Raw genomic sequence first — 23,166 nt, 5'->3', positions numbered from 1 at the left:
CAAACACCAACACAAAACAACAGCAACACAACACCGCAAACACCACAAACACCAACAAACACCACAAACACCAACACAACAACTCAAACACCGCAAACACCAACACAAAACAACAGCAACACAACACCGCAAACACCACAAACACCAACAAACACCACAAACACCAACACAACAACTCAAACACCACAAACACCAACACAACAACTCAAACACCGCAAACACCAACACAACAACTCAAACACCGCAAACACCAACACAACAACTCAAACACCGCAAACACCAACACAACACAACACCACAAACACCAACACAACAACTCAAACACCACAAACACCGCAAACACCGCAAACACCAATACAACACAATACAACCCAACACCACAAACACCAACACAACACCGCAAACGCCAACAAACACCAACACAACTCAAACACCACAAACACCAATACAACACTGCAAACACCACAAACACCAACACAACACAACACCTCAAACACCAACACAAAACAACACCAACACAACACAGCAAACACCACAAACACCACAAACACCACGGCGTGCTACCCCACAACACGCAGCACTGTCTGCTCCAGCTTCATGGCTGCAGAGGGCCAGTCTCAAACCGGTCTCACACTCATACACAAGCGCTTCCTGTACACTGAAGTGGTGTGTACAGGGCGGAGGTAGAAAACTTGTCCCGCTGGTGCTCAGAAAATAACCTGAAGCTGAACGTCCTGAAAACAAAGGAACTCACAAAGGACTTCAGGAGACACAGACAGGTCCACAACTCTCTCATTATAATTGGAGAACAGGTGGAACCTGTCTCCATCCATGAACTGGAGACTCGGCTTCGCACCCTTCATTCACCCATAGCTAGCCAGGCCCCTGTAGCTGGGGAAAGAGGGCGGCTGGGTGATGGTGACGAGGAAGCATAGTCCTAAACAGAAGCCCCAGGTACACCACCAACCCGTTCATGTGTCTAACCGTTTTTCCCCACTCGGCGACACACCCGCCGGGGGTCAAACTCTGGTAATTGGCGATTCTGTTCTCAGACATGTGAAGCTAGAGACACCGGCAACCAGCGTTCCAAAAAGGTATTTATTTTATTTGCAGATGACACAAATTTTTATTGCTCTGGAGAGAATTTGAATGATTTGGTTAAAAACATTTATATTTTGGGAAATGTAAGAGATTCATTAGACCACAAAACAATGCGCATTTTACATTTTTCATTGTTCTTCTCATACTTTAAGTTACTGTGTCGAAGTTTGGGGGAATACATATGAGAATACTACAAAACCTCTAAACTTATTACAGAAGAAAGTGATACGAATGATTCATAATGTTAAATATAGAGAACATACAAATAAATTATTTATAAAATTCAAATTATTAAAATTAGGAGATTTAGTGAAACTACGGACACTATTAATTATGTTTAAGGCTAAAAGTAATATTTTGCCTTCTAAGTTACAAAGAGTATTTTTAATGTGTTCGGGGGGAAATTTTATTTTAAGCATCAGCTAGCTAGAACTACACAAAGATTAATGAGGCCAACGGTTACGGGTACGACTGTGGAAGTGTCTTCATTATAATTTACAGAATTGCATAAATTTACATAGTTTTAAAAAGTGTTACATGTATAAAACAATAACTCAATATGAAGAATGTGAATGAAATTGGAGTTAATTGAAAAAGGATCCATTATTTTTTTGCCTCATTTATTTTATTTACTCATCTTTTCTCCTTGTTACTATGTGGAGTGGTATATTCTGATTGTAAATGTGTTGTTAGGACCGGAGATAAATGTTAATGTTAGTTTGTTCCTTGACTTTTGGTGCCCACTTGCAATATAAGTTGGATTGTAGAGAGGGGGCGGGGTTTAATACGAATATTTTCTTCTTCCTGCTGCTTTTCACACATGGTTGCTTTACTGACAGACAGTGTGGTTGGTTTGTCTGAAAGAACTAACTGTGGAAACTGTTGACCAAGTGTGAAATAAATAAATAAATGAAATGAAACAATATAAAGCGCCTTGAGGCGACTGTTGTTGTGATTTGACGCTGTATAAATAACACTGAAATGAATTGACCCACAACACCATCCCCCTGGTAACGAAGGCCCAGCAGCTGCACTTCCTCTGTGTCCTGAGGAAGAAGCTGTAGTGGTAAGACTACACACCTTTGGAGCGCAGACCCTTACTGGATTCAGTAAGGGGCCTGGCTAGACCCCCCATGCTAAAACCAAGTCCTAAAATGGCCTCCAGCCTGTCCGCAGCTCGGACACAAGCATTTCACTACTATGGGGTGGATGACTGAATGTAGTGTAAAGCGCCTCTATACAAATGCAGGCCATTTACTACATGTTGTACTCTGTATGATTGTGTATGTGACAATTAAAGCTTGCTTGAAGAATAACCTGGTATAACCAGCTGCTGCTGGCCTTCTACCTCCTCAGTGGAGCACCAACCACCAGGCATGCCTGCCTGGTGCTCAGGGGCCATGACTGACAGCAGGAAGGCTGTAGCCACGTGACCCTGGTAAGGACAGACACAGTCATACACCATCGGAGGCACGAGGGGTCATGAGGTTTAGAGCCTTTTTCCAGCCAGGCAGATAAAGACAGGAGGGACCGAGGAGGAGGTCCAATCTTTTTACATTTAATCCAAAGACAGACATGCAGCCCCACCCCCAACACCACCACCACCACCACCTGCTCACACACACACAGGATTAATCCTGCAGCCATTCAAAGTCCCACAATCGAGGACACGTCCACAGCAACAGTTTTATTGCCTCAAACCAGCAGGAAACAGACTTCATGAGCTGGCTTATCAAAATGAAACAAAAACACAAACAAAAGCAAAACCTTACTTCACAGGAGGTCAGGGGTCAAAGGTCAGAGGTCACCACGTAATCACAGAAATCCTGACTAACATAAAACACGCTGAGAAACAGATCGAATTCATGAGTGAAGGAGGGGAAGGGACCATCATCCATCATAACTGGAGATTTTCCTGCTGACACAGTCATCCTGGAGCCGGCGTTCCCAGTCAGCTGACCCCCAACATTTCGCTCTAACTGGGTCATTTCCTCAGCACCGCGAGTCGAGCCAGGCTTTGAGAGCACTGTCAGTGCTGTTGTGATTGGGGGCTGGGAGTCTCAGGCCCTCAGCAAGACAAAGATCAGATAATCGCTGCTGGCCTTAATCCCTGAGCAGAGAGAGGAGCCTTTATCTGCCAGCAGCAGAAAGGTAGAAGTATGGGAGGAAGACTTCCTGAGACTCGCTCCGAGATTCCTATGCTGACGTCCTCTGTGTCAGCAATAACTCACATTACTGGGAACGGTGTCACCGAAACATCAGTACAACGAGTACACACACACACACACGGACACACCTCCTCTCTGTAATCGATGATCGATCTCCACAGACTGAAGCTAACCGGTCGTTCCTCCTGTTGGGATCGGAGCACAAACGTAAACAGAGCCATATGTTGTTTGGGATTGGCTCCATCAGATAAATGCTGACTGCATACTGTGCAGTGATTGGTTAAGTCTGCTCCGTGTCACGGTCACTTATCACCTCTGGGGTGATGAGACTGGGGTTCTCATTGGGCCCAAAACATCAATAAGTAATAATTGGCGTGAGTGGGGATTACTTCCTGGGTGGTCCAGGTATTAGCCAGTTCCCATTCTTCCATGATCGAGTGCTTTCGGCTGAGACGTCCCGGCTCATTAATCAACAAAAGTCTCAGTCGAAGCTTCTCTTGATCGAGCGTTTCCAGCTTCACTGCAGCAGAAACGTCAAGTCTGCCGGGCTCAACGCCGGACGTCAGGAATTAACATGTGACAAAACGCGTCCCAGCACCCCCGTAGGAGGGCGGTGTGAAACCGATTCCATCAGTGATTGCTGAGCGTTCTGTGACCTGTCAGATGAAGGAGCTGCTTGGCATCAGTTACTCCATCGCACTGACACCAGGAAGAGGAGGAGGAAGAGGAGGGAAGCGAAGCAGCATTTGGTGTTTTGGTTGCAGAGGAGTGTTTTTATGTGGCAGCATGCAAAGTGAGACTTTAAGCTGTCAGTAAAACCAAAATTTGGCAAAAAACAAACTCCAAACTGTCTTATTGGCGGGTCAGCTTGGCTTCCGGTCCCTGCACGGCTCTTTAGGAGTGAGTTCTGCAAACGAACGCAGCGCTGCAGCGAGCCATCATCTGCTCCGTCAAACACAAACATTTCCCCGTCACAGCGTCTGTCTGAGAGGAGCGTGGGGTTCGGGTCAAAGACCCCGAGCACCGCCATAACAATGAAGCCATGAATCGGCCCCGCGTCTGTGTCGCTGTGACGTGGAAACCTGCAGGACTCATCACCACAGGTTAGGGTTAACTTCTTATTGTGTGGCACAATCCAAATGTCCCCACCATCCACATTTTCCAACCTCACCGCTTCACTCAAACGTCCCCACAAAATGCTTTTTAAAAAACTGTCTTGAATGACATTTTTGTGAATGAGCCGATGAGTTTCTGTAGTTTCACAAACGCTCCCGTGTGAAGCAGCGCTGTCCTCGCCGACCGACACTGAACAAACCCTTTCAGAGATTTATGCAGCCGCACACACAAACCTGACGGCGTGAGCACGAGATCAAAACACCGCTGATCGACTTCACACATCAAACTTTTATATTTTCCTATCAGGTCCCCACAAATCCTGGTTTTACGTCAGTGGAACAGCTGTCTACAAACATTTGGACACTTTTAAACAGTGCGTCTTAAAATTTGAACCTTTGCACAAAAACCGTCGAGAAACATCCAAAAAAAAAGCCCAACTTCCTCACCGCGCTTGGATCTCTTCAAATATCCCGACTGTCAGTCGCAGCTTTGCTTTCCAAAGAAATTCCGACTTTGATAACAACGTCCAGACTGCAGCTCAGTGGAAAAAACGAGTTCTTGTGTTCCACAAACATCCTTCGAACGAACTTCCAGACGTTTCACTCGGATATCTCAGCCCTCATCCATCAGCAGCTCCGAGCAGATTTCCTCGCTCACACTGTGACTGTGTGCGGATTTATTATCGGAGGCATGTCGAGGCCTTATCAGCTTCTTTAGAGTACTATCTCATCTGTGTGTGTGTGTGTGTGTGTGTGTGTGTGTGTGTGTGTGTGTTTTCAAGTTCAAGCAGGCCTTTAACCTCCAGTTTTCCCGTGGGATCTCTGCACTGCCTCGAGGCAAACACACACACACCCTGAGGCACATTTACTCTGCACATCCTCCAGTGTTTACTCATTAATTCTTACAGCGGTTTGTTATCGTCACACACACACACACACACACACACACACACACACACACACACACACACACACACACAGGTTCAGTAAAACAAAGTCAAATCTGCAGCATGTATCTCTCTTCAAGGGAACAGACTACTTCCTGTACTCGGTTCTTTAAGCCTGTTTCTGTGTATGCAGAGGTCAGAGGTCAGAGGTCAACACAATGACATAAATGAAAGTTGTTTCTGACCATGACTGCAGTTTTATTTCCTGCAACGCACGGAAGACCTCACAAGGACCACAGGAGTACACGTATGACAGGACACGTCTGTATTCATGTGATGTCACAGGTCAGAGGTCATCTGGCAAGAGTCAGCGAGATTAAAGCTCCACACACTCCTGTGTGACTATCAGCTGATCATGTTATTAATGACACACACACAGTAACACCCTGCATGTCCCTGTGCAGCTCCAGCAGCAGCTTCATTAAAGACATTAGTACACACAGGTTAACTTACCTCGAATTCAGGTGGTCCAATCACGAGCAGCTTCTCGGCAGAGCCAATCAGAGCACAGAAAGGCCCAAATCCAGGTAGTAGAAGTCCAGATCCAGATGTAGTCCTGACTAATCCTGATCTGCTGAGACACAGTGGGAGAGAGGAGGCGGTCAGGCCTTTCGTCTTCATCCAGGTGCATTGTGGGAGGGGCGCAGGTGTCCCTGAGACCTGGACACCGGCAGATCTGACCACAGCCGGCCGGAGGGTTCAGGTCCAGAGAGAGAGGAGGGCTCGATCCCTGCTCCAGTCAGGATATCTCTGACTCACACTCCTCTAACAACACAGCCGGATCAGATTTGCTCCAGTTTTATGTTTTCCGTGAACTCCGTCTCATTCATCCACCTTTCCATACCTGAGCCGGGACATACCTGGAAGCACTGCGGGACACTCGTAAAAAGCAAAGACATGAAAACTGCTTCAGAAAAACCTGCACACACAAAGGACCAACAACATCATCCAACCACCAAGCCTCTAAACGAGCTACACCCTCCAGCAGAGAACCAACCAGAGAAGCAGGAGGAGCAGGAAGCCGGGGCGTTCCCAGACCTGGTTCCACCTGGAAAGGTGAGTCCAATAAAGCCGAGAGTCCGACAGGAGCAGGCGTCTGACTGGCTGTAGATACACGTGAAGCTCAAACGGAGAAGAATATGGAAACCAATCTGACCAGTTAACATAAAAACCACCAGTTCACCTGGAGCTGAGCGCTTAACACCTGCACTGTGGCCTTCTGCACATGCTCAGTGCTGTCTGCGGTCCACAGGTGTTACCTTCAGGTGAGTTTGTTGGGTTTTTTGCAATGCCACGAGTGACCACTGGGAGCAGCAGGACCACGGCTAAAACAGCAGGATACAATATCAGTGCCGCCGGAATGTGACCTTTGACCCTCTCTGACAATTACAACTCATAACTGTAATTCATAGTAGTAACTTCGGAATGTGTGTTTGTTTAGCTGATATCCGTCCATGTAAATGAGGTCACATGTCAGCTGTCCTGCCTTTATGCTCAGTCTCTGCTGCGGTGACCTTTCACCTCTGACACAAGCAGCAGAGACGACCGCAGCAGTCAGCAGTCCTCTGCAGCACAGGCTGATAACACCCGCCCTCAGTAATCCTGGATGCTGAGACAGCTTCAGCACAGGAAAGAGGAGCAGCGTGGGATCTGACACTTCCTGTTGGTGAATCCGAGCATCGACACGCAGACTTTGGACTTTCACTCAAATGGATCCTCAGGAAAACGAGCATCAGCGGAAGAACTCTTGGACATATATGAATAGACGTGAGCTTTACTGACAGTGAGAGAGGAGATGAGTCCATTATCCTGATGAAGACCCTCCATTAGCGGGATGATCTAACTCGGGGCCACATTAGTGACTCTCTCACATCTCTGGCTGCTCCGGGCCTCCGGAGGCAGCGAGAGGTCCAGATGTGGATGGATGCGATGCCGGGATCAGCAGAGGGAGCGTGGAGGTCTGCCGCAGCCGTCGTGGAAATAAAAGAGATGTGAGCACTGAGCCTCCGAGCGGCGAGCACGGGAGGTGAGTTATGGGCGGCGACAGCCGACAGGTCTGAGCAAATGAGCCGAAAAGAGAGACGAGTTCAGACGGAGCACGAGGCGGCGAGGGAGAAAATTAAAGGAGGAGAGAAATGAGGGGAGGACGGCAGAAAATAATGAAAGAGCAGATCCTGCAGCGGTGACGCGCAGCCACCGTCATGCAAACTCTGCAGTCAGATTTGATTGTGATTGTGATTTGTTTGCCGGCGTTCGGTGGGAGGAATCAGCCGGAGCGCTCCCACTTCTGTTTGTTCTGCACCAGGTTTCCTGGGAAAAAGACGTCCTGCTGGCTGCACATCAAACAGACAAAAGCCAACGATCCCACAGAACGCTAATCAGAACACACACAGGAAGTGATTTCCTCCACAAGCAACAAAAGCACCACGCGAGGAGGACGCCATCGAGCGCGGAGATGCTCCAACCACCGACCTGTCGGTGTCGGTGCTGAGCCCCACACAGCTCGTTACAGTCCTGTGCTGTTACTCACACGCACGCTCACGTCCTCCTCGCCATCAGCCAGTGCCCCGGCGCAGGTAACCTCCTGCCTCGATCACGGGGAGTATTCCCAGCAGTGGGAGCTCTGGGAGAAGTTCATGTGCAGGAATAGCTTCACGGAAGCACATCACACATCCGGGAGTGTGACAGCAGTCCACACTCACACTAAAGGACTCTTCAAAATCATACGTGATAGAAAAAGTTCCCATAATTCCTCTCTGCTTTAGTGCTGCTTATGGGTAAAGTGCTGGTGTGCTGCAGTGTTTCACACAGGCCGGGTCTAATCCGGAGCGCTTCACGCTCGCTCTCTCTCTGCAGCCTCGCCGGGTTAATAAGTGTAAATCTTCCAGCAGGGAAACCGCCACATCTGTCACAGCTGGTTCCTGATGCAGATCCTGATACTGCAGCGGGTTCATGCACCCTGCACATGCAGCAGCTTTAAATCTGACCGCTCACCTTCAGCCTGTGTGTGTGTGTGATGATGCAGCCGGGCGGAGAGAGCTGCTCTAAGCCGGATAAATTCATAAACAGTGTTTCAGCGCCGCTTCAGAACGACTCTGAAAACAGCGAGCGGCGACTCGCTCCAAAGCTGCTCGCTGTGTCTGCTCTCTGTCCGTTTAGCTTCACCCAACCTCACCTGACCTCACGCTCCAACCCAGCAGTAAAGGAAACAGAAACAAATGTAGAGAACAGGCTTCAGGTCAGTGCCCTGGGACAAAACATGCTTCTGCGTCTGTAGGTTAATTAATATTAACGATTACTGATCACAGCAGATCGACAGGACGCCACTCACTCATGGCTCCGCTGAGAAAAACGGAGAAGAACTAAAAACCAAACTGCTGCAGCCTCAAACTCATACCAGGAAAATTTATGGTGATGGAAAACAAACGAATACTAATGAAATGAATTCATTGAATCTATGAATCATTTATTCATGCAAACACAAAGAACATCGTCTCCATCCTTTCACTGAAACAAGCACTGGGTGCAACAAAGTAACAAATTACTGTAAAAACATTACATTTTTCAGGAAGGCAGTAACAGTAACTGTACTAAGTTATGTCCTTACAAAGGTTCTTTGGTGATCTGCACGCTAAGCTAGCCGAGAACCCAGAGTGATGATCCAGTGCATGCAGACTCCAGTCCTGCAGCCAGAGCCCGATTTCGGTCAGCGACGCTGTGACTGTGCAGCAGGATAAACACGGAAACACGTCTCCTGCCTGCAAAGTTGTGTGGCGCGTTCATCTTTTGTTAATAAGATTATAACGTTTCCTCTTCCTGTCTCATGGCGAGCGCTCTGCCAGTGCTGGGCGGAGTCTTGTGTTGAAGTGTGGGTTTCACCGGCCGCTAGCATCTCCTCACCAAGTGGTAGCCTGATTAGACTAGCGCTGTGTTTTTAAGATGCTAAATGATCATTGGGCGCTGACGTCCTCGCCATCAGACGTGATTGTTGGACACATAAACATGCGACATCACTCCATCAATCGCACTCTGATATTACACTTGTTCACATGATGTTTTATTTACACGGCACAGATATTCTTCTGTGTTTTGGGTCGTTACAAGCTGACCTGAGGTCAGCTGATAATACATAAAGACCGTCTCAGTGTTTGAACTGAAAGCCTCATTACCCGTGAACAAACACGTCTCTGTTTCCTGCAGCAAAACCAGGTAATCTGCTGCCTATTAACACAGCATTACCAAAAACTGGGCTAATCCACCCATTGTTCTGTGTGCGCATGTGTGTGTGTGTGTGTCTTTGTGTTTTGTGCAGTCTGAATGACGGGGAAAAGGTCACCGGATGAATCTGCTGGATCAAACGGAGGCGACCAATGAAAGGCCACCTAACACACACACATACACACTCAGAGACACACAAAGAAGCACACACAGCTGGAGTGTGAAACACGCTGCAGCCATCCTGCACATGCCTGGCAGCGGGTAGATCCTGGTAGCCTGGAGGTCAGCCAACACACACACACACACACACACACACACACACACACACACACACACACACACACACACACACACGTCAGCCTGATGGTTTCCTGCTTTCGGAGCCTCCTACGCTCCTCACTGTGAACGGTGAGCCAAGAAAACGTGGAAACAGATGCCGATGGCGTTCCTTCAGAGCGCGGTGGCGGCTCTGACCTCGGGTGCTTCAAATTCCTTCACTTTGAGAGGAAACTGTTTTTCCTCCACAGCAGAGTCGTCATCGACAGCTGGAATCTACGGTGGCCTTAAACCCACGTTTAAGGAAACAAAGACAAAAACGCTGCAAAAGCCCAAAACAGAACGGAGCTGTTTCTGGGGACACAATAACGGGACGGACCAGCTGTAGGGGTCACACAAGCTGTGTCCCAAAACGTCGGATGCATCCTTCGGAGGACCCGCCTTCGCGGTCTACGTTGGCCGGGTCCTTCGAAGACCGAGAAGGCCGGAAGTGTGAGGCTGTGAAATGTGACGGTCTCGCCTTCAGATCTGCGTCACCGCTGTGTCGGTGGGGTTTACTAAACTCGCCGTCTGCTCCTTGCTGTCTAAAATATAACAGGACACTGGAGTAAACTCTTCACCGTCTCACACTCTGACGTTTATTCAGCTGTGTGATCCCGGAAGAACCCACTCGATGGATTAATAAAGTTTAATTTAATCTAATAAACTAATAACTTTGATGTGAGCCAAACCGTCTGAAAACGATGAAGCCGGGGGGGTCCGCTGCTCTCGCCGGCTCGAGTGACCCTTGAACCCCCCGGCTCGCTATCGAGCTGGTGGGTCACAGACGTCTCCGAAAACGTCGGCGCACTTTTGCAAATATGCGATAAACCGAGCAGATATTTGAAGTTTACACAGATTCTCGCCTGAAAATATGTTAAAGGTTTATTTTGTGACCCAGAAAGAATAATAAGAGTAATTTTAAAACTTAGTAGCGGCCGCCATTGCCGGAAACTGGAGTTTGGCTGGGCTGTGCTATGAATTCTGGAATATGGTGGGCCGCGAAGGACACACCCGACCCATCCTTCAAATCCGGGGAAATGAAGGACGCATTTGAAGGAGCCGACGAATTGTGCCAGCCTTCGTCGCGTCGATGTGACGTAATCGGCCTTCAAATGCGGCCTCGGGAGGATGCAGCCGACGTTTTGGGACACAGCTACAGACTCGGAGGTGTGTTTTTGTCACTCATGTAACCGCAGATGCATGTTTGCTATCGCCTGTTTACTGTTAGGCCCTGGTCCGTCACGTTAATGTCTCCTCAGAAACGCTTCTGTTGTGCTTTAGTTACCTTCTGTGGCGTTTTTCTTTAAGTTGCAGTGCGTTTGGCCTCTCAGGACAACCAGAGGAAACGTGCCGGAGGACGCCACGGTCGCTCAGCAGTGAATTACAACATGCCGCCATTGCCGAGGCGCATGCGCCGACAGCTGCAGATTAAGTAACACAGCCGCTGTGATCGGGTTCTCTGATGTGAGGGAGCTGCTGATACAGCTCAAACTATCCGCCTCTGAAAGCGAAGCGCAGCTGAGGAGCCATCGCTACCCTCGCCACTCCTGTGACTGCTTCCTGTTCAGTGACATCACAGAACTCCATGAAAAAGACAGACAGGCCCAAACTTTCATCCGAGGACACCGTCGCCTTTCTGCAGTAAAACAAATAAGAACTGCACATGCACGGGAGCGTTTCAGGGTTTCCTGGAGCGTGACCACACCTGGGCCAAGTATGGACAGAGTCTGTGTGAGCACAGGTGGGTGTGGCCTGTGCCTCTGATGGACAGAAAGGAAAAACGCTGATTTTCCATCAGCAGAAACCCCAAAAAGCAAAAACCTGGGATCATTAGCGTCCGCTCTCGAGTGTGTCACATGACCGACTTTTGCTAGGTCTCTCTGGAAACAGGAAATAAATATCCTACTGTTATAACTAATGTCACCTGAAACTTTGAGCCTGCGTGAGCGAACCTTTAAATCTCCTTCTGCAGTCTGGCTGAAGCCTCAGAGGAAACGCACAGGAAGCATGAAGCTGTCAGAAACAGGCTGTCATTGGCTCCCGCGGACCGCCGCTGTCTTCATCTCCTTCTTTATGGTCTCCTGATCTCCCCCGCCGCACGTAAAGGTCAGACAAACGAAATCACAGAGAAGCAGCGGGACACGCGCTGAGGTCGGCCGCCGCTCACTCCAAAGAAATTTCATCTGTCTTCATCTCTGAGGTTCAATTTACCCGCAACCTGAGCGAGGGGGAGGGGTCTGTGCAGGCGAGCAGAACCAGTACAATAACATAAGTAGGAGGAGAAGCAGGGGGAGGAGGTGTGTGAGAGCACAGATAGACAGAACACAAAAACACACACACGACCCGGAGCCGGACATCGCGACCCGGAGCCGGACATCGCGACCCGGGCTCAGACCCGCAGAGAACGAGACAATTCTGAGGACGTGCTACAGAATGACGCTTGGTCAGCGTCTGATACGCAGCCAACACGCGCACTCACAGCATCCGCTGCACATACCTAGAACAGGGCGACGACCAAAAATATTTATCACCATATACATTGGAAAATTTGCGATAACGATGTAACTGACACGAGACAAAATACTTTACAACTCCACAACTTTATTAGTGCAAAAACAAAACATCAATGTATTTTAACTTAAACAAGCAGCTGTTTCTTATGTGCATTAAAATAAATATAAAAATGTAACAGTGCAAACTCCTCGCTGACAGTTTAACCAAAAGGCGTTTCCAGTGGAAACTGGCCGACACATCCTCAGCATAACCATGTATAACATCCACACAACTTAAAAAGAGGTTAAACACACACAGTACGGTAATATTATGTTGAAGCACAGCACGTATCACTCCGCGAGGATACATAAGGCACACGGGATTATAAGGGGCTCTATCGACTTTCAGAAAAATCAAAGGATGATTTTAAGTGCGCCGTATTTTCCAAACAACACGGTAATAACGACGGCCCGCTAGCATGCGCTACCAGAAATAGTGCTTTGTTGTGTATCTGAGGGTCGAAAGCTAAACCAGTTCCACACCAGTGAAGCTGCAGCATTTTTACAAACCAGTTCAGGTTCATCGTTTCATTCAACGATCCACTTTCACTCTTCTCGTTCTGCGTCGCCTCCATGTGCGCATGAAAACAAAGGCACTGCGCATGCGCGTTTTACCCATATTCTATCGCAATATTTCATTTTCCTATCATTGCCCAACATGACACCGGTGTTACCGTGAACGGTATGATATAGCCCCGCCTTACCTACACCTGTGGTCATGAGGAATAAACCACTAGATTCTGAGAGTGGCTTCCACATTTCTGAGACCACAATCACATAACAGCGTCCACAGCTGCAGACTTCCTGTGCCACAGGGGGCGCTCTCGGCCACAGTGAAAGCAGCTCTCTGGAAAACTTGAAGTTTTCATGAAGTTTCTGGCGGAGACAGCAGAGCCGGGCGCCATCGAGAGAGCACGTCCTGCCCAATCAGCACTCAGCAGCAGAAGACATGCTCAGGAAGTACAGCACAGCGATGAAGGGCATCGCCTCCACCCTGCTGCGCAAACACCACTCCATGTTTAACTTCAACTGACGACACGCTCGACCCTCCCTCAACTTCCTGTGCAGGCTTTCAGGGTGTTACATCATAGTCTACATCATGTAACAAGGACCGCGACACGAGTGGAGGGAGGAGGGGGGGGAGGCAGAAGGGGATGGAGGAGAGATGGGGGAGGGGAGGCAGGAGGGATGGGAGGAGGGGAGGGAGGAGAGGAGGGAGGAGAGGAGGCAGGATGGAGGAGAGGAGGGAGGAGAGGAGAGGAGGGAGGAGAGGAGGCAGGAGGGGAGGGAGGAGAGGGGGCAGGATGGAGGAGAGGAGGGAGGATGGAGGAGAGGAGGGAGGAGAGGAGAGGAGAGGAGGGAGGAGAGGAGGGAGGATGGAGGAGAGGAGGCAGGAGGGGATGGAGGAGAGATGGGAGGAGGGGTGGGAGGAGGAGAAGCAGTTGGGGAGGCAGAAGGGGATGGAGGAGGGATGGGAGGAGGGGAGGCAGGAGGGGAGGGAGGAGAGGAGGGAGGATAGGAGGCAGGATGGAGGAGAGGAGGGAGGAGAGGAGGGAGGAGAGGGGGCAGGAGGGGAGGGAGGAGAGGGGGCAGGATGGAGGAGAGGAGGGAGGATGGTGGAGAGGAGGGAGGAGAGGAGAGGAGGTGTGTTACTGTGTGTGTGTGTGTGTGTGTGTGTGTGTGTGTGTGTGTGTGTGTGTGTCTGATGTAACCTGGTGGAGTTTCTCTGCTAATGAGGTTGAAGGAGGTCAGAGGGAGGAAGGAGAGAGGAAGAAGGAGGGCAGGAAGAGAGGAAGGATCGTCCTGTGTGAGTCGGAGCACACGCCGGTTTGTGTGATGTCGTTAAAGAACAGCCGGCTGCACGCGCTGCACGGAGCGCTCAGGCCGCAGAGCGTGAGCGATGAAACCCTTGGACCCGAAGCCTGAAGATGAACTCCCATGACGCGTTTTCAATACAGCGCGCCGTCACACCTGACATCACATCCATGGCAGTGCCCACAGCCTCTGCAGAGTCAGGTCAGCTGACTTTTTAAGGAACACGTCTTTGCTTCTTTGCTTAAAGGTGGAAATAAAATACAGACAATAAACGATGACATCATCATCACGTTCCCTCCAGCTCCAGCTTCAGCCGCCCTGCATGCTGTGCAAAGGGAAAAGTCAGAATGCCGACCTGGCAGCGAGTGCATTTATTGTTTCAGAGGTCATGTGGTGGAAGCCCCGCAGATCGCCGTTTGAAGCATTTAAGGTGGAATTCCCCTGCAAACCTGCGCTCTGAAACACACCGCCACACCTGCAAGCTGCGCCTTGCTGAAGGTGATGCAGCTCTGAGATAAACAGGCCCAAATCCACCTGTGAGCGTCTCTCAGAGACCGGCCGTCCCTGGAGTAGAAACCAAACACGCCCCGACTCTGAAGCAGCGTCTGTGACACGTTTTAGAAACTCATCGTGGCCACACACAGCCGGCTGCTGTAACTCTCCTCGCTTTCTTTCTTTAGCAAAGAAAATGTGACCTTTGACCTCAACGCTCACAGGCAAAACCGCAGCCAACCCGCTCAGAGTCGGGTCGGGGTGAGGTCAGCGTGCCTCCGTTCTTAATCCTGGATGAGTGTTTTTGGGGGCGTGGCCAGCTGCTGTCTGCAGCAGGTGAAACTCTGCCATCAGCAGCAGCTGTGACTGGGTTTAAAGTCACATCAAGAAGCCGCCGTCAGACGCACAGGCCGCCACGGCGTTCGCACCCTTCATGGCAGAGATAATCAACTCGTTACGTTATGATTAGCTCATTAACCCTAACGCGAGCCACCACAGCACCGGTGAACGCTGCCATGATTGCTGAGGCTCCGACACGCTCGCCTTCTGCCAAAATCTATCCACGCCCACTTTACTGATTCTGTGCATCATAATCAGCCATTTACGGGCGGGACGCCGCTCGTCAAGGAGCAACGGCGAGTTTCATTTTGATATTTCACGGACAACCTTCAGACAACTGACCCTGAGAATTCCTCCTTAAATCCCCGAAACGTCTGATCAGAGGACGTCACTTTCTCAGCGCCACACAGGAGGATTTCCAGGGGGCGGGGCTTGATTCATTACAGAAAAAAATTATCTAAGCAAGCAGATGACAACAAATATGTCACTGAGCTGCAGTTCTTCTGACGTCCAGCAGAGGTGCCAGCAGTGCATCAGCTGCTCTCTACGTTCATCACACCTGCATGGTGACTTTACCTGTGACTGCAGGAGTGAGACAGGTGAGCCACAGACAGAACAGCCTCCTCCAGGTCTGCACACATCTGGAAGCCACGCACACACAAACACACACCGCCTCTTGTGGAACAGCGCTCCCCTGAACAACCCAGTTACACCTGGACAGGTACTTTTGGCCCCACAGCGTATATTAAAATGCTTGTCTGCCTCAAAGGGAGAGGATTTATGGTCTCTGAGGGGCGTGGCCAAATGACACCTGCTGTAGGTAACGCATGAACATGCAGCAGAGCTTCAAAGCACAGGTTGAAAGTTTCAGGGATTAAATTCACCTGCATCAGGAAACATCAGGAAAGTAAAGCCAAGAATTAAAACAATGAAATAGATTCAATTTATTTCAGATTTACTCTGTTTATCACAGGAAGCAACAAAGTATCGATCACATCTCACTGACTCAGATCAATACATCAGTACAGTGACAACTAAGGCTTTTCTATTCCACCACCTCACTGACCATCACTGATGATTAATATTGATCATCCACAAAAACCTTCAACCAGACCCCACACACACACACACACACACACACACAGTCTCTCTCTCTCACACACACACACACACACACACACACACACACACACACACACACAGTCTCTCTCTCACACACACACACACACACACACACACACACACACACACACAGTGTCTCTCTCTCACACACACACACACACACACACACACACACACAGTCTCTCTCTCACACACACACACACACACACACACACACAGTCTCTCTCTCTCTCACACACACACACACACACACACACACACACAGTCTCTCTCTCTCTCACACACACACACACACACAGTCTCTCTCTCTCTCACACACACACACACACACACACACAGTCTCTCTCTCTCTCACACACACACACACACACACACACACACACACACACACAGTCTCTCTCTCTCTCACACACACACACACACACACACACACACACACACAGTCTCTCTCTCACACACACACACACACACACACACACAGTCTCTCTCTCTCACACACACACACACACACACACACACACAGTCTCTCTCTCTCACACACACACACACACACACACACACACAGTATCGATGACAGCAGCTATCGATCATGTGATCGGACTGATCGGCTCAAAGTCACCTGCGCGGCTCCCGCTGCGCACCACACGACGACCGGAACTCTCTCACACGCGCCAGCGCACGCGCAGCGGTGTGTGCGCCCTTAAATAAGGAGGACAAAGACGCCCACCCGAACGCACGCGCTCCGCTCCTGCGGCGCAGGTTCGGGAAACACGCGCACACCCAGCCCCGCGCGGAGCTGAAGTTGGAGCTCGCGCGAGAAGGTGACTGGAGTTAACGAGGGTCCGAGGGTGCGCGCCGCGCGTGCTCGTCCCGTCCGCCTGATTGACGGCGGGCAATCAAAGCAGCAGCACGGTCACACGCACAGGAGCGTCCCCTTCCCTGCTGCGCGTGCGCCCACAGACAGTAGGTACCGGACAAGCAAGCACGCACGCGCACCCCGTGCGCCCAGCGTTAAACCCCAGAAGAAGAAGCGGCGGCTCACCTCCGAGTTCTTTGCAGTAATCCACGCCGACCTCCTGCTGCTTCTTCCCGGCCGCTGAACCCGCAGCTCCGCCGCTACACCGTAAATCCACCACACGGCGCGGGCGCACGCACTACTGCAAGTCCGGGTCCAACCGACACAATGAGCCGTCTCCGAGCAGCCAGCGTCTCCGGCAAACGGCCACGCCCTCTGATTAGCATAATCGACTACTGCAGCCTATCACGGAGCGGGGCTGCAACCGCTGGCCCCGCCCCCTCCCAATTTAAAGTCCCTGTGTTAGCGGTTCTGGTTGCTCAAATTAAATCAAATCACTTTTATTGTCACATCACATGTGCAGGTACATTGGTACAGCACATGCGAGTGAAATTCTTGTGTGCGAGCTTCACAAGCAACAGAGTTGTGCAAAATACAATAATGTAAACAGGCAAAATATACCAACTACAGAAGCAATAACCAGGCAACATCTAGGACTGATGCCTCACTGGCTGAGGATCTAAACCGTTTCTTCGCCCGCTTTGAGACGACCAAGCCCTCAGCTGCCACACCACTTCCACCCGCCCCCAGCACTGGCACACTAACACTTAGGGAGCACCAAGTGAGGTGTGTTCTAAGGTCAGTGAATCCCAGGAAGGCGGCAGGTCCTGATGGAATACATGGAAAGGTTCTCAGAGCATGTGCTGACGAACTGACCGGAGTCTTCACTAAAATCTTCAACCTTTCCTTGTCATCAAACACCGTCCCGCCCTGCCTCAAAACCTCCACCATCATCCCCATCGCCAAGAAGACAGCTGTGGCCAGCCCAAATGACTACAGGCCTGTTGCACTTACACCTGTAGTGATGAAGTGCTTTGAGAGACTGGTCTGTCAGCACATCAGGGCCGGTCTGCCTCCCACTCTGGACCCCCACCAATTTGCCTACAGGAAAAATCGTTCCACCGAGGACGCTATCACCATAGCGCTCCACACTGCGCTGAGTCACCTGGAGCACCGAGGAAGCTATGTGAGAATGCTCTTTCTGGACTTCAGCTCAGCATTCAATCATATCATCCCGGAGATCCTGGTCCAGAAACTGTCTCACTGTTTACGCTCTACACATCCGACTGCTCCCCTACCCATCTCTCAAACACCATCATAAAGTTCGCGGATGACACCACAGTGGTTGGACTCATCTCAAGGGGGGAGGAGTCGGACTACAGAGATGAGGTCAACAGACTGACTGAGTGGTGTTCAGTTAACAACCTCAAACTGAACACCACGAAAACTAAAGAACTTATCTTGGACTTCAGGAAGGGCAGAGCAGACCCGGCCCCACTTTGCATTCACGGGAGCTGTGTGGAGAGGGTACACTCCATGAGGTTTCTGGGCGTGCAGATATCTGATGACCTCTCCTGGACTGCAAATACTACAGCGGTGGTTAAAAAGGCCCAGCAGCGTCTCCACTTTCTGAGAGTGCTCAGGAGGAACAACCTGGAGGAGAGGCTGCTGGTGACATTTTACAGAGCCACCATAGAGAGCATCCTAACGTACGGCATAACAACATGGTATGCAGGGTGCTCAGCTGCAGACAGGAAAGTACTGCAGAGGGTCATCAACACAGCCCAGAAGATCACTGGCTGCTCTCTGCCCAGCCTGGAGGTCACTGCAAACTCTCGGTACCTCAGCAGAGCTGGCAATATCATCAAGGACCACTCTCACCCCAGCAACCAACTGTTTGAACTATTACCGTCAGGCCGACGGTACAGGTCACATAAAACCAGGACAAACAGATTCAGGGATAGCTTCTTTCCCAGAGCTACCACCGTAGTAAATAAGCACAAAAACAACTGAACCTATTCCATACCGTCACTGTCATTATATTATGCTGCTATTCATACTGTCATCATATTAATGCTGCTATCCTGTATATATTGTACATACTATTGTTTGAGTACTTACGATTGTTTTTTTTGTACTTTTTATATTTTACATTTATATTTATTATTGAAACTTGCACCAAGGGAGTGGCACTCCCGTTGTACTCTGTACAATGACAATAAAGGCTATTCTATACGAATGGCTAAATCTGAAACTAATAAATATTAGCCCTGAAACATGCACTACTTCCTCTATTCTGTATTTATTTTTCTTTATTTTATGTTCTTTACTTTCACTTTATATTATTTATGTCTTATTTCGGATCTGTTAATTGCATCATCAATACATTTAATATTAAAACATCTTCCAAACAATCAAAATATTCAATATTTCTGAAAAAGCATTTAAAGAAGGGAGATATGGTGAGTGTTAAATACTGACTGTACGTCTTATTCATTCATTCATTATAACAGAGGTTTGAATCACAAACATGGACCAAGTAACACAGCAGGGATCATCCGCTTTTATTTTGAAAAATATCTTGTTATACAACCCCCCCACCCAGAAACAATAGCACATGACATCACACAACCTGTCGAAATTCTGGCCAGTCAACAGCCATAAAGAAGATAAGTGTGGAGAGTTTGTAAGACTGATATAAATATAAATCATTTAAGAACGTTTTTCTTCTGTCGGACAAAACAAAGATCAACAGACCTCCCTGAAATTTGCTGTGTGTGCTTTTTTATTTATCACTCATTCTCAGGAGGCGTGGCTACAGAGGAGGTTCAAAATATCCAGGCTTCCTCTGCCGTAGCTGGATCCGCGGATCCTAAAAGCCCAGCAGAGATAACAGCTATGCCACGGTGGTTATTAGCTGTCTCTGATAAACCGGGCTCTCTGCTGCAGGCTCTGAGCGGCTCACATTGAAAACAGGCACTTCACAGGTCATGTGACTGTAATAAATGCATAAATAATGCATCTTTGGACCTTTGCATGTGTTCCAGTGTTCATGTGATCACGTGTTTATGTTCATGTTTTCATGTGAATATGTTCATGTCAACATGTACACGTGATCACGTGCTGTTGCAGAAAATGATCCTGCTGCGTCTGTCACTCTCCGGCAAACACAGAACACACCTGACCACCTGATTGACCAATCACATTCATTCCCTGTGATCTGACTTGTCGCCTCCTTCATCAGACTGTGGGACAGGAAGCTTTCATGTTTCCATGGATCCAGCCATCACCTTAGAAACAAACAAACAGCAGCACTGAGCACACTTGGGTCGAAGTGGAAAACTTCCTTTGCAGAACACCTCTCTGAACACAGGTGTGGCACAAGCAGGAAAACAGACAATGGGTGGAAGCAGTACTGACCAAATGAGAGAGATTTCAAAATAAAACAGGAAGTGACAGAACAGATGCCCACACAAAAGATTTTGGGCTAGAAGGATTGTCTGATATCACACTGATAAGTGAAATGAAGCAAAGGAGCAGACGAAGCATTGTCATCATGATTCAGCAGTGACAGGGATGAAGGAGAAACATGGAAAAGTCTTCACAGTGGGTTTCATTTTATGGACGTATTAAAAGGGTGTTTTGTGAAGCTGAGTGTGTGAGCGCGTAAAACTACTAACTGCTATCACTAATAATAACAAGCCGTCGTCTCCAGAGTGCTCTTCATGGCCGTAAAATCATAACCACAAGGAAGCTTCAATTAAAATTTCCGTCCGACAAATTGAGTTTGTTTCTCTGCAGGATAATTAGAGCCGAGTGGAGGAGAAGGAAAGTGAAGGAGAATCCACACGAGCAGGGCTGGGATTAGAAAGCAAATCCCTCTGCAGCGTCTCCGTCCATCCATCTGTGTGTCTGCACGTCTGCCTGTCCTCCACAGCGCCTCCTCCTCCTGCTCATCTGTTTATGAAAAACAGCAAATTACAGGATATGAGGGCTGCTGATGTCTGGGGAAATAAGCTTTGATTGTGCTGGAGTTAGCGTTCCTGTTTACTGCGAGCGAGGCAGCTGCTCCGGCCCACCGCCCAGTCGCTCAGCACAGACACAGGTGCCTCGGCCTCCACACGCACCTTTGATATTCAGGCTTCTTCGGGTGGAGGATCTGCACTTGTGTGAGTGGAGGTGGTAAGATATTCCCATTGATGTTGCTCATTGATTTGGACCAGAGCGAAGCATCAAGCATGCTCTGATCCAAATCAGCCGTCGAGTCCTGAGCTTCTGTCTGCTCACAAACATTTTAAAAATCAATAGAAAAAAATAAAGAAAAACAGGCGGACTTCAGGCGGACTCCTTCCAGCTCCAACCTGCTCCAACGACATGAGGCTGCAGCTGAGGTCAGCTGTGCGTCGTCTGTCCTGAGCTGCCTTTACCTCACAGGCTCGGTTAGGGCCCGAGCCATCCTCGCCACATCCTCCAGCCTCTTCTTCATGGGCCGCCACTCTGTCTGCTGCCGCTGGTTCTTGTTGCTGACAGGATTCATCACTGGTTTAGGAAGTGTGGACTTCCTGCTTGTGTTCCAGTTCAGCAGGTCTGTGAGCTCCAGACTTTCCTCATCTGGACTAACATTTCTCCTCAGGTCCTACTGGTTCCTGCATCAGCATCAGACCCGGCTTTGCTGGACTGTCATGTTGAAGGAGTTTGCTTCTTCTTGGGGTTCATCATCCGGGTGTCTTGATGCTCAATCATCCAGAGAAGGTTTATAAAGTTGGGGAAACGTTAACCACCTGGATGATGGTGGAACATTTCTCCCACTGAAAACGTTACGCCCAAATGAACAGAATCCACTTTTTGGGATCCAGACAACTCACCTTCAGAATCTGTGACGTAAGTCCCACCTGGGTGGAAATGTTGAGCAGGCATTAAAACTGCGAGGTCTAATCTAACAACCTGTGATCATCCAGCTGATTTCCACTTGATCCAGTGCCTCATTCTGCTGGTGGTAGTCCTCATGATCCAGTCAATAACGAGGAGGAACAAAAACCAGTCGACTGCCTTTCACAAAGTCCAAAACCATTGTTCCAAGTCCCTCCCTTCATGTCAGGAACCTCAAAAGCAAACGTCTGCCTCACCGAGTCCCGCAACAGAAAGGCGCTGTGGAGCAACATCAACAAAATCACAGCGGTGTGGGTCCAACGGTCACAGCGACGACCTTAGACCTCCAGAGCAGCAGAAACGTTGGGCTTCCTCCGAGCTCCACACTTGTGCAGATGCTCCAGCCTCTTTAAACATGCTGGAAAAGGTTTTTACTGTGAGAGAAAATGACTGAAAACATTTCATCTTTTACACATTTCCAGCCCGTCGCAGTGGCATTCACCGTCTTTCACTAAGTCACTGTTTGCTAAGTAAAAAAGCAGCATCTGGGTCTGCAGGCAGATCAGATGTAAACAGTAGATTAGGGCACATGTATACAGCTCACATTTTAAACAGCAGGAGCAGCAGCACCACCGCTTCCACACGGAGCCTGAAAAGAATGAAATGCATGAAATAAATAAATGTATGAGCACTCCCGTCTCGGCCGGCTTTGTGCCGTCGCTCTCTCGTCGGTATGGAAACAATAAATCGGGGCAGAAACTTTAACGGCTGCAGAGGCTTGATATTAAATCACATCAGCAGATGTGATAAACAGAGTTTCATAATGCAGAGGCTTCATTGGATCCTGTGAGCGCTCCCCGTCGGAGGAGTTAATGATGGGAGAAATGGATCAGCCTCTGCACTGTTTACTCACTGTGTCGCTGTAATGACTGCAGCACATCAGAGCGGCTCCGACGCCACGACAGGTGAAATGTGTGTGAGCCAAAGCTGGAGATATGGCCTGTACGGCATTCACATCAAAATGAATGTTTCCATTTAAAACAGCACTCAGAGCGAGCACACAGCTGCTGCTGTATACTTTAAAGACAACCAGTCTGTGGTGGATAAATCCAGAACAATCATCTGGATGGGACACGTTCAAAGATCCTGCTGCCTGCTGAATGCGCTCCGTGACCCCGAAAACACGCCTTCGTTGGACGAAGCTTCCAACTGCAAAGCCCCACACCTGCCGTTCTTCTGACGCCCAGCAGAGGC

At 49.2% G+C, this 23,166-nt stretch overlaps 1 protein-coding gene across 3 annotated transcripts in view; it reads right to left on the bottom strand.

The window, feature by feature from the left end:
- LOC146682309 (semaphorin-6D-like) overlaps window positions 1-17,395 on the bottom strand; it is a 93,171-nt gene extending 75,776 nt beyond the window's left edge. For 2 of the 3 annotated variants that reach the window (XM_085447042.1, XM_085447043.1), the window contains exon 1: window positions 17,230-17,395. The gene's annotated coding sequence lies outside the window, so the exon portion shown is untranslated. Of the gene's footprint in view, window positions 1-5,784; window positions 5,903-17,229 lie in introns of all 3 variants that reach the window. The other variant, XM_085447041.1, reaches the window with a different exon arrangement.
- Window positions 17,396-23,166: the final 5,771 nt, after the last annotated feature.

The sequence above is a fragment of the Copadichromis virginalis genome, linkage group LG22, assembly GCF_057382275.1.
Source record: "Copadichromis virginalis isolate Kocher_CV1m ecotype Utaka linkage group LG22, C_Virginalis_male_GT1.1, whole genome shotgun sequence".
NCBI classification, from domain to species: Eukaryota; Metazoa; Chordata; class Actinopteri; order Cichliformes; family Cichlidae; genus Copadichromis; species Copadichromis virginalis.
The sequence above is the reverse complement of the archived record's forward strand: the minus strand, read 5'-3'. Positions and strand labels throughout refer to the sequence as shown.